Source organism: Mastomys coucha, unplaced genomic scaffold (genome assembly GCF_008632895.1).
Source record: "Mastomys coucha isolate ucsf_1 unplaced genomic scaffold, UCSF_Mcou_1 pScaffold8, whole genome shotgun sequence".
Taxonomy (NCBI): domain Eukaryota; kingdom Metazoa; phylum Chordata; class Mammalia; order Rodentia; family Muridae; genus Mastomys; species Mastomys coucha.
In genome coordinates, this window is record NW_022196914.1 from 59482645 (window position 1) to 59492545 (window position 9901).

Consider the following 9901-nt stretch of genomic DNA (forward strand, 5'->3'; position numbering starts at 1 on the left):
TGTAATGCTTCACGTCCTCTGGCATTCTCAGATAGCTCAAGCCTACTGCAGTCAACTGCAGCCCAAGCTTTGAAGGGACATTGATTTCTCCTCCATAATACATCCAGTATATTGTCAAAAGCGTGATTATTTCATATCTAATCCTTCCACCTTTCCCCACTACTACCCTGACTCATCACTCTCCCCTGAACACAACAGCATCCCCCGACCCCGCTCCTACCTTAGTGCTACAGGGCACTTACAATCAGTTGTATCATTTCCCACCTGTCTACAGTGTCCTTTCCATTGGCTTTGCTTATCTTCTTTCTCTTCCTTGCTCTAGACACTAGGTGATATCCAAATATCTAACCATCCCTTACCCAAGACCATCTCTTCCCAATCACCAACAGCACCACTCCTTCAGACTTTTTCTTAAATGACATCCTCTCTGGCCAACTGTGGTGACAAAAGTGTTTTCCGATCACCTGTACTGTCTTTACGCTAGCTCTCTCTAACCAAGTTACAAGCTACTTTACACACTCACTCTCCACAACAGGCTAACCCTTGTGTGACTAGGAACAGTGTCTTCAACACGAGACTTGGTGAACTGTTAAATTTGCAATTCGAAACATACTTTATTCATAAAACTTCTTCAAATTACTGCTTAGAAACATTAACACATTACTAGCAAAACACATTAATCTTTTTTTTAAAGGTCCTCTCTATGTAGTCCTGGTTATCTTAGAACTTGTTATATAGACCAAGCTGGCCTTGAACTCACAGATCCTCTGCCTCTCCTCCTGAGTACAGTTGTTCACTTTTTTAAAAACCACTATAAAGATTGAAGAGGAATACTTGGAATGGTCATAGTAAGATTGTTCTAACAGTTACTGAAGTGAGCACATCTAGAACTAGAACATCCTCACACCACTGCCAGGGATTAAAAGTCTGATTAAATTTCCAAACTGTTACCTGCAAACTGTAATAAGAAAGAGAACTTTCAGGAAACTACTATAGCTTTACAAAATAATGTAAGGCACAGAGAAAAAGGACCACGGTGACAGTCAAGTCACAGTGTCTCCCACTGCCAAGTGCACAATAAAGAAAACACATCCAAGACCTATATGGTTTCCACTGCCCTTTTAATGATGGCCCCTAAATAATCACATAAAATGTAAAATTGTTCATGTCAGGTTATGAACTCATCACAAAAATGCCAGTACAGAAATGGATAGACCCATTCACTCACTTAATGATAGAACTGTCTGTCATATGAACTGAGAAAAAAAAATCATTTGAATAAAACTAATAAGACTGCAGTTTCGCCGGGCGGTGGTGGCACATGCCTATAATCTCAGCACTTGGGAGGCAGAGGTAGGCAAATTTCTGAGTTCGAGGCTGGCCTGGTCTACAGAGTGAGTTCTGGGACAGCCAGGGCTACACAAAGAAACCCTATCTCGGAAAACCAAAAAAAAAAAAAAAAAAAAAAAAAAAAAAAAAAAAGCAGTTTCACTAAAATATCAGTATTTTTTATCTTCAGAAACAGTTGCAGAAGGAAGCAAATTAAAACCCCAAACTAATGATCAGGAGGAACTCTTATGAACTTCTCCCTCCTACAACCTTACCCCACACCCTGGAATCTTAAATTCCTTCTCCAAAGCATTTTAGAGAACACAACATCTTAATTCCATTCAACACAATTTTGTTACCTCAAATACTTTTAGCAAAAGCAAAGAAATTCAAGCTTCACTTTTTTTTTCAAGATTTATTATTATAAATAAGTACACTGTAGTTGTCTTCAGATGCACCAGAAGAGGGCATCAGATCTCATTATAGGTGGTTGTGAGCCACCATGTGGTTGCTGGGATTTGAACTCAGGACCTTCGGAAGAGTAATAGGTGCTCTTACCCACTGAGCCATCTCATCAGCCCCCTCAAGCTTCACTTAAGTTTCTGGGCTGCAGTGATTCATCTCAGGCCCTATATTGTTCTAAAATGTTCTATATCTAGAGTAAGAAAAAACCCACTACAGTGTTTACATGTATACATACCCACACTCTGGAATGTATCAATATACTTAAATTTTAATTGGCAACATGCAATTACATTAGGTGATTACAACCTGAAGAGGAAATGACTTGGAAGTGTTAACGTGCAGAATCCTAAACCTTAATTTTCTGCAGGACAACAGCTCCAATTGGAACCCCCAAAACCCAGTACTGCTCTTCCATCACCTCTGTGTCTGCAATTTTACCTTTAATCATTTCCCTTGGTAGAGCAATTAGTCACCCATATCTTCCTCAGCTCGAATTAAAAAGTAGTTAATGTAAAATGTATGCAAAACTTTCATTTTACTGTTGTACATAAATAAAAAAAGTTGTCTGGATAACAACAGGTCACTAATGTGTAAGCTAAGGCAATCAAAACAAATAAAAACATAACACACAACACTTTAAATCCCGTCCTTCAAAGACCCACCAAACCTATTAGGATACAAAATGGAAGAGGAGAAAGATAAGGTCATTTCTTTCCATTAAAAATCAAGAGTGCAACGTCTATAGTTAAACAACTTTATTAACATAGTCAAGCAGTGATTAACATTCACATCTATTATGTCACATCATACAAATGTAAATACAAAATTACTACAGTACAATATATATTCTCTGCATGATCCAAAATATTTGGTGGCCCCAAAAAACTCTCTTTAAAATTCAGCAGCTTATCAAAAATTAAAACCGTATTCTATTTAAAATGAAGATCTGTTAGCACAGAGTTAGACTTCAAGAAATATCAATTTAGTACAGTTTGAGAAGTTGCAGGATATGGTTGAAGGACACATTCTAACATAGTGTGGCAGGTACAGGAAACATCAGATTTAAAGCTTTTAAGCATAACTCATACAACCTAAGTTGTCAGCAGAAAGATCCAGTTATTTATAACTAAGCAAGTACTACTAAGTTATTGCACCCAATGTTAACATGAATACTAAGTGTAGAACTTTCATAATATGAAGTGATTTACGTTTAAGCATCTCTTAAGATGATAATCTACCGAGTAAAATTACATAGTATTATCTAATTATTATCTTCATAAAAAAAAAACCAATGTAATCAGTTTGGTTACATATATATCCACACAGGGAAGCAGTGACAAGAGGTGAGGAAATAAAGTGGAACCTCTTTATGAGGTGGACATTAGGAGGTGACAGCACTGCCTTGTAGGCTAACCATGTTAGAGCAGACATTAAACAAGATGACTAGACCTGTGAAAGAGGTAATTCTGCAGAATACCAAGCCACAGTACAAGAGTGATGTATGGCAAACAAAAACTCTTACTGAAAGGAAAACTACTGGCTTTGTAATTAGTGATCTATTATTGGCAAATAGATTTGGCTTGGCTTTTTTAATGTGCAGAAGTGGGGAAAAGAAAACCAGTTTTAACTTCCCTCAAAGTCATGCATACATTCAGCTGCTATGCATCTTTTTATTTCAACACAATATACTCTGGGATACAAACTATAAAAACAGTTGCTGTAATTATGCTTATACCTTAACAAATGTATAAGTATAATAATTAGGCATTGAGAATTATCTATATATATGTAATACCAACAGGGAGAAGATCTGTATCAAGCCTGATGTTAGTTTCCAGTTACCTAGAAAGAAAGGTAAGAGGAGCTAACTTTCATGTGAAACTTAACTTTAACGAGGCTTAGAAGCATTGCCATATTTAATACAGTATGAAATGCACTAGTTGCTATACAATGCTACTGCATGGCATTGAACTAGATAATATTGTTACCAACACAGGTCACTACTGCTCATCTGCCCATCACAATTATCCCAGGGTGTTAACCACAGACCCTAGTCTTCTTAGATTCAAATGACCACATTATTAAGCAGCACTAGCAGCAACAATTAGTGTCCCCCCACCTTGTAATATTTGCAAAAGTAACTCCACCAAGAGGTTGTATGCACCTGAAGACTCAGAGGAAGGGCTTAGGGGTGCAGCTGTGCATGGTACACTCTTCTCTCGGAAAGAATGCTTTTGCACTGGTATCTGTTAATACATTCAATATGAATATAATTAACTATATGAAGCAAAAAAAATTTTCACTGCAAAGGTGTTAAATGGAGACAAGAGTTTAATACATAATTTAATTCTGGCACCCCAACTTTGCAAAATTTTATGTAGGGAGAAAGGTTCCACTTTTGTATTTTGAGTGTTTGGAAAAGGAGAGGAGCAAACTCAACTCATTTTCAGTTGAGTCTCCATACTAAATGTGAGGAGAGGTTTTTATTTCTCTCTCCAGTCTCATAAAACAATTGGAGGGGGGAAAAATAATCGACTAACTGGGAAGATAATTAATAAAACACATTAAAACAAAACAAAAAAAAAAATGCCTCACAAACCTCCAAAGACTAGTAAGTATGATGATCTTTCTTTATAAACATGTCACCAAAGCAAAACGATACAAGGATATTCACCTGAGATAAAACTTGTATCTGAATATTTCATAACTGAGTAGACAAAGCAGTCAGAGGAAAGTCAGCTGAAATTATTTTAAAATATACATCTGACTCTATTTTACAATATATGCAATTTAAGCAATTCAGATCAATGAAAAAGTTCTAACCAAAAAAATCACAGTGTTTATCAATGTTAATTACAAAATGTATGCTACTTGTTTTGTTTTAAGATGTAATGGCTTGGTTAAGTATTCTGAGATCTGAGATCTAAGTTGCATAACAAAATCAAGTAGCAATGATGTAAAGCATCAGAACTGGCTCTAAGGATATTTACAAAGTTGGTTATTTTGGAAATAACCAACAAACAATACAAAAGTGATTTTTTCTTACACAGTATGAAGTCATTAAAGAGATTAGACAATACAAAAAGCAAAACCATTTCCCGAGTAAATGAACACCTGTGGCACTAAGCTCACTTGCTAAATTAATGGGCTGTAACATGGAACTGCAAAGTACGCATTTCAATGACACTAGACACACTTTCTGTTTCCAACTTAGGTTGATCAGCAGCTTTTGTTCTGTTAGAATCCTTCAGAGAGAGAAGCTCAAACAGGAAAAAGAAGGCATATATAAAACAGTAAACACTGACCTCCTGAGGTTCCTACAACATAAAAATATTCAAGTAGAAAATCTACATCACTCAGCAGCGGCTATCTCTGTAGTTGAGCACACTAAGAGCATTTTAGTGTGTAAGGAGCAGATGAAGTAAGCCGTGCTTTAAGCATGCCAAGAGGCAGAAACACTGGAATGTAACAATGACAAACTTACAACCTCATAGACATTTAGGCAACATTCAAAACTATCAACACCGCACCACAAGAATTAAGTTCTTATATATATATATATATATATATCCCATGATGTGTTACGTTTCATCAAAACAATAAATGCTAACTCAGCGCTGACCTCAAAAAACTTAAATGGCTTCTGCAAATTCCTGTGCTATGTACTATGTTGTCTAAATACAATATAAGTTAAGGAGAAACAATAGCCTCAACAGGGAGAGCTACATTAGAAAAGAAAACCACCCTAGTGTTAGGTTGTAAGTCATATTTACTTAAGTTTCTACTTTAAAGTTATTAGATTTAGAAACAAATTTACTATAAAGCCAAATATTGTTTTTGAGCTGCATAACTGCTAAATTGGAAATATATTCTTAATTAGACAGGTAATAAAATTGCCTTTACTTAACAAAGAATTGTTTATCTCAGGTCCAGAAAACCTTCCTTTGCTTCTTTTGCATTAAGGGACAAATGTGGCTGTCTCTTTATTACTTGTGTAAGACTATCTCCTCTATTGAGTTCCCAAAGTCTCTGAAGCACTCCAGGTTATTCTACAACCTAAGGATAAAACAGCTATTCCACTCTAGCTTTAAAGGCCAACTCAGAAGCAAAGTTTAAGCTTCCAGTAAGGTAATATACTAATGTACTAAAAAGTGAAATATCACACACACTTGAGTGTAGCTTAAAAATAAAAAAGGAAAAGACTGGGCACTGTATATGATTTTATTTCAGGCCCAATAGAATGAAATTTGCAAAGCCAAAATAAAAGAAAGTAAAAAAAAAACATGTTAAAACAAACATACACAACAACAAAACCCTTTTGCATGCTACCATGCATGTGAAATGTCTTAAAACTGTATTTATAAAGTCACACACGTACAGCTCACACTTCAGTGCAATGGCTGTTATCAGTCACTTTTATAGAACAGAACCATGCAAAGAGGAGCAACTGCCTATAAAAACGGTAATTCGGTATTTATTCTGCAATGCAAAGGTGACAAATTAAAATATAAAAAGGCTGTTATGGCTTAATGTTTTTTTTTTTGCAGATTAAATATGCAGCATTGAAAAATGGAAAGGTGTGGCTTCATCTCTGACCAGCAGAGCTAAAAGGAAAAATCTCTCCATTTTCCTTCATCATCATGGGATACACATTGCTCAGGCAATCCAAATTAATAAAGATTTGCACTTTCATATGGACATAAGATCAAGTGTACCAGTTAGGGTCTTCACATTCACAGTATATAAGAAAATACACATGGAAGGAAAAGTAAAGGGTTAACTTAACAAGGATTTATTCACAGAAATACATGTAAGTAGAGGGAAAAAAATAACAGAAAAGCCAAACAAATGAAATGAAGAGGATCCAAACCAACTCTCACTCTGTAGCTTTGTATGTGCCCTATGTACATATACTTAGGGCACAAAGGGCCACCAACATGCGCCAATACAGTGTAGGAACCCTGCATTACATCCATTAACTTAAACATATCTTTAAGATCATGCTTCGAACAAAAGTAAAAATAAAGAAATTAAAGGAAAGCTTAGAGGCAATATGTTGAACGGGAATAAACATTGAAAAATAGCAATCATGTTTCAACTTCTACAATTGTCTTTATGTGCCAACTAACATTTATGCAGCCTTTTACAGATCTTTTACCATGTAATTTGAAATTTGATAAAGTTACTAGTAGTATATAACCATGCAGAAAGCACACCACACTGACAGCACAGAGGCAAAGATTTTGCACAGGTATATCAGCTTTCCACATTGTGCAGGTTACACACAATACAATATCAATCTTATTCCTAACAGATCCTAAAAAGATAATTTCAAGGCCTAGCTGTAAACTACAGTACTTTATATATCTATATTCTTAATAAAAATAAAATCCACGAATCTTAAAAGGAATTTTAAATGCAGGGCTATATTGAACTGGTAAACGGCAACCCAAACTGGCGCAACATAGGTAAATGAATACCAACCGCACTCTATATGAGGCAAGCATGCTACGGTCCCACTAATGTACATCACTTTCAATCACTATGAGCCAGAGCGCATGCCTGAACCTTAAAACTGCACCTTAAGATAATGTGTTGGCCTAGAAATTAAATCTAAGAAGTACGACCATGAAATTATATCCACTAACATTTTAATGTAAAATTAGATGTCACCTTTCGTTTGATCCCCGACCCCATTTATTCCTCCCTCCCTGCCCAGCCCGCAAAGGTAAAAGGAGTGGCGCGTCGGCATGTCACAGGGTGCTTCGTTGTTCAAATTTGTTTCCTTTTATTTCCAACTTTTTTGGGGGACCTTAAATTGCAACTTCCAAGAACCTGCTTCTACTAGGGGAGGCAAGCTGATTTTAACTATTAGTTTTAAGTAGTTCTTCATCAGCATGCAAAACAAGGCCCCGTAGCGTGGGAAAATTTATATAAAAACCTTTAATAAAAAAGCTACTTAACTGTTGCAGCTTCCCACTCTTAGGTGTCCTTTGTTGTGGACCATGGGATTTTCCTCCTTCTTATCCCTAGGCATTGTTTACGTGGTTCTTGTTTTGGTACAATTCCCCATAATATTCCAGAAAGTACTGTTCTGTGAGTAGACTGAATAGTTTTTGCTTCTTCACATCCAGTGCAGAGTTGTAATTGGAGACAGATTTCCACCCACAAAGGCTCCAGATGTTAAAACATTTCCCAACATCGACTTAATACAGTGACGGCAACACCTCCCTCCCGCCCCTCCCAGTAGGGTTGGGATTGTACTGTATTCCCTACTGGTTTACCCTTCCCCCCTGTAAAGGGTAACATTTTCCCTGGGTGCAGAGGCTCCCATATAGTCTCCAAGACTGACGGACCTGCAAAAAACAAAACCAATTTTATCTTTAATACTTCCCTGTTTCAGAGCCAAAGGAGCATAAAACCAGCCCAATAACAATTCTATCTTTAGCAATAAAGAAAGTAAGAAATTGAGCAAAATGACTAAGGCCATGCTATGTTCTTCTGAGACTCTGAATGGTCTGCATCAGAAATGAAGGAAAACCCACATTGGGAACATACAGAGTATAATGCTTCATATAATGAATCCTGCCTTGCATAATGTTACTTATCTTTACCTCTTTTAGCAGAATGGCCCTGAATCCAAGCTGAACATTTCCTGCATAATGTCACTTTACTTTCTTTCTTTTTTTTTTTTAAAAGATTTATTTATTTATTATATGTAAATACACTGTAGCTGTCTTCAGACGCACCAGAAGAGGGCGTCAGGTCTCATTACGGGTAGTTGTGAGCCACCATGTGGTTGCTGGGATTTGAACTCATGACCTTCCGAAGAGCAGTTAGTGCTCTTCCCCGCTGAGCCATCTCACCAGCCCGTCACTTTAACTTTCTTAAAAAAATGAAATCATAATTTAAGATAGTCATTTTCCTTTTTATCCAATGTTTAAGGAAACAAATTCTAATTTTACCCTACTGGGGAGGGTCAGAACATGTGGTAGGTAATGTCCAAAAATAAATTTAACACCCATTTTTTTGATGTTCTTAATTAATTCTCCTTCCAATTCTACTTAATTTGGTTATTTTCTATGTTCTCAGGGAATCTCATGTTGCTGACGTGAAGTTTTTAAATTGCTAACACAGTTTAATGTGAAGACAGACCTAAGAAATCAAGATTGAGCTGGTTAAACCAATGTCTGATAGTGGTCCTTTCACAAAAACAGTACCAACCACTCATGTCAAACTTTGGACATTTTGTAAATGTTCGTATGAATTCACAGTGGTTAATTAACCCACCAGTGAAGTACAACCAGCCCCTACCCTCCTGCGTTTGCATGGGAACACAAAGAAGCAAAAATAAAGGACATGATCCCACTTTTAAATCTAAATAGGAAACAATTATTTCCTACCTTATCCAGAAGCAAGAACATCAGTTAACTCCTATTTGGTGGTGGCACCAAAGAGAAAAACTACCAAGACTTACTGGCCCAATACTGAATCTTTATAGAGCTAAGTCATTCCCCTCTATTGCATTCTTAGGACCTGAGAAAGCAAATGCTGAAGCCGAGGGCTCCTCACTGAAGCGTAACAACACAGAGGGCCTAGATAGTGAATCTTTCTGGCTCAGACTGAACAAGCAGCTAGCAAAAAACAAAAGGAAATAATTCCAACCCTTGGATGTATGGGGTACTTCAGTTTAGTAAAATAGACGTTTTCACACATTTAGTGTGTCCATTGATTTTCAGGTAGGTTTCAAGTTGTGTTCAAAACCTGAAAACTTTTACTAGCTCACTGTACTGGTCCAAACAGTGAACCAGTGTGTGCAAGGCAAACATACAAAGTTCTGTTACTATCCTCACAGTTTAATTCTCAACATAACTCACCAGGGGACCCAGAGCTAAGCAAGCACAGCATTAATTTGGAGTTGTGAACAGAGACTATCTAGAGCAAAAACCCAAAGCACGAGGCTCTGTACTTCCTCAAACTGAGAGAGCCTTCCATGAGCAACTTTAAAAGAACGTGGGAGCCTGACACAAGGGTGTTAAACATCATCTACTCCCAGAATTCAGTTTGTATGTTAAATGTGTTTCCTTAAAGGCCATAACATAAAGCC

At 36.8% G+C, this 9901-nt stretch overlaps 1 protein-coding gene across 4 annotated transcripts in view; it reads right to left on the reverse strand.

Moving 5' to 3' along the window:
• Positions 1-2534: 2534 nt before the first annotated feature.
• Positions 2535-9901, reverse strand: part of Tnpo1 (transportin 1) — an 88772-nt gene continuing 81405 nt past the window's right edge. For all 4 annotated transcript variants that reach the window (XM_031360417.1, XM_031360419.1, XM_031360416.1 and 1 more), the window contains exon 25: positions 2535-8150. The gene's annotated coding sequence lies outside the window, so the exon portion shown is untranslated. The remainder of the gene's footprint in view (positions 8151-9901) is intronic.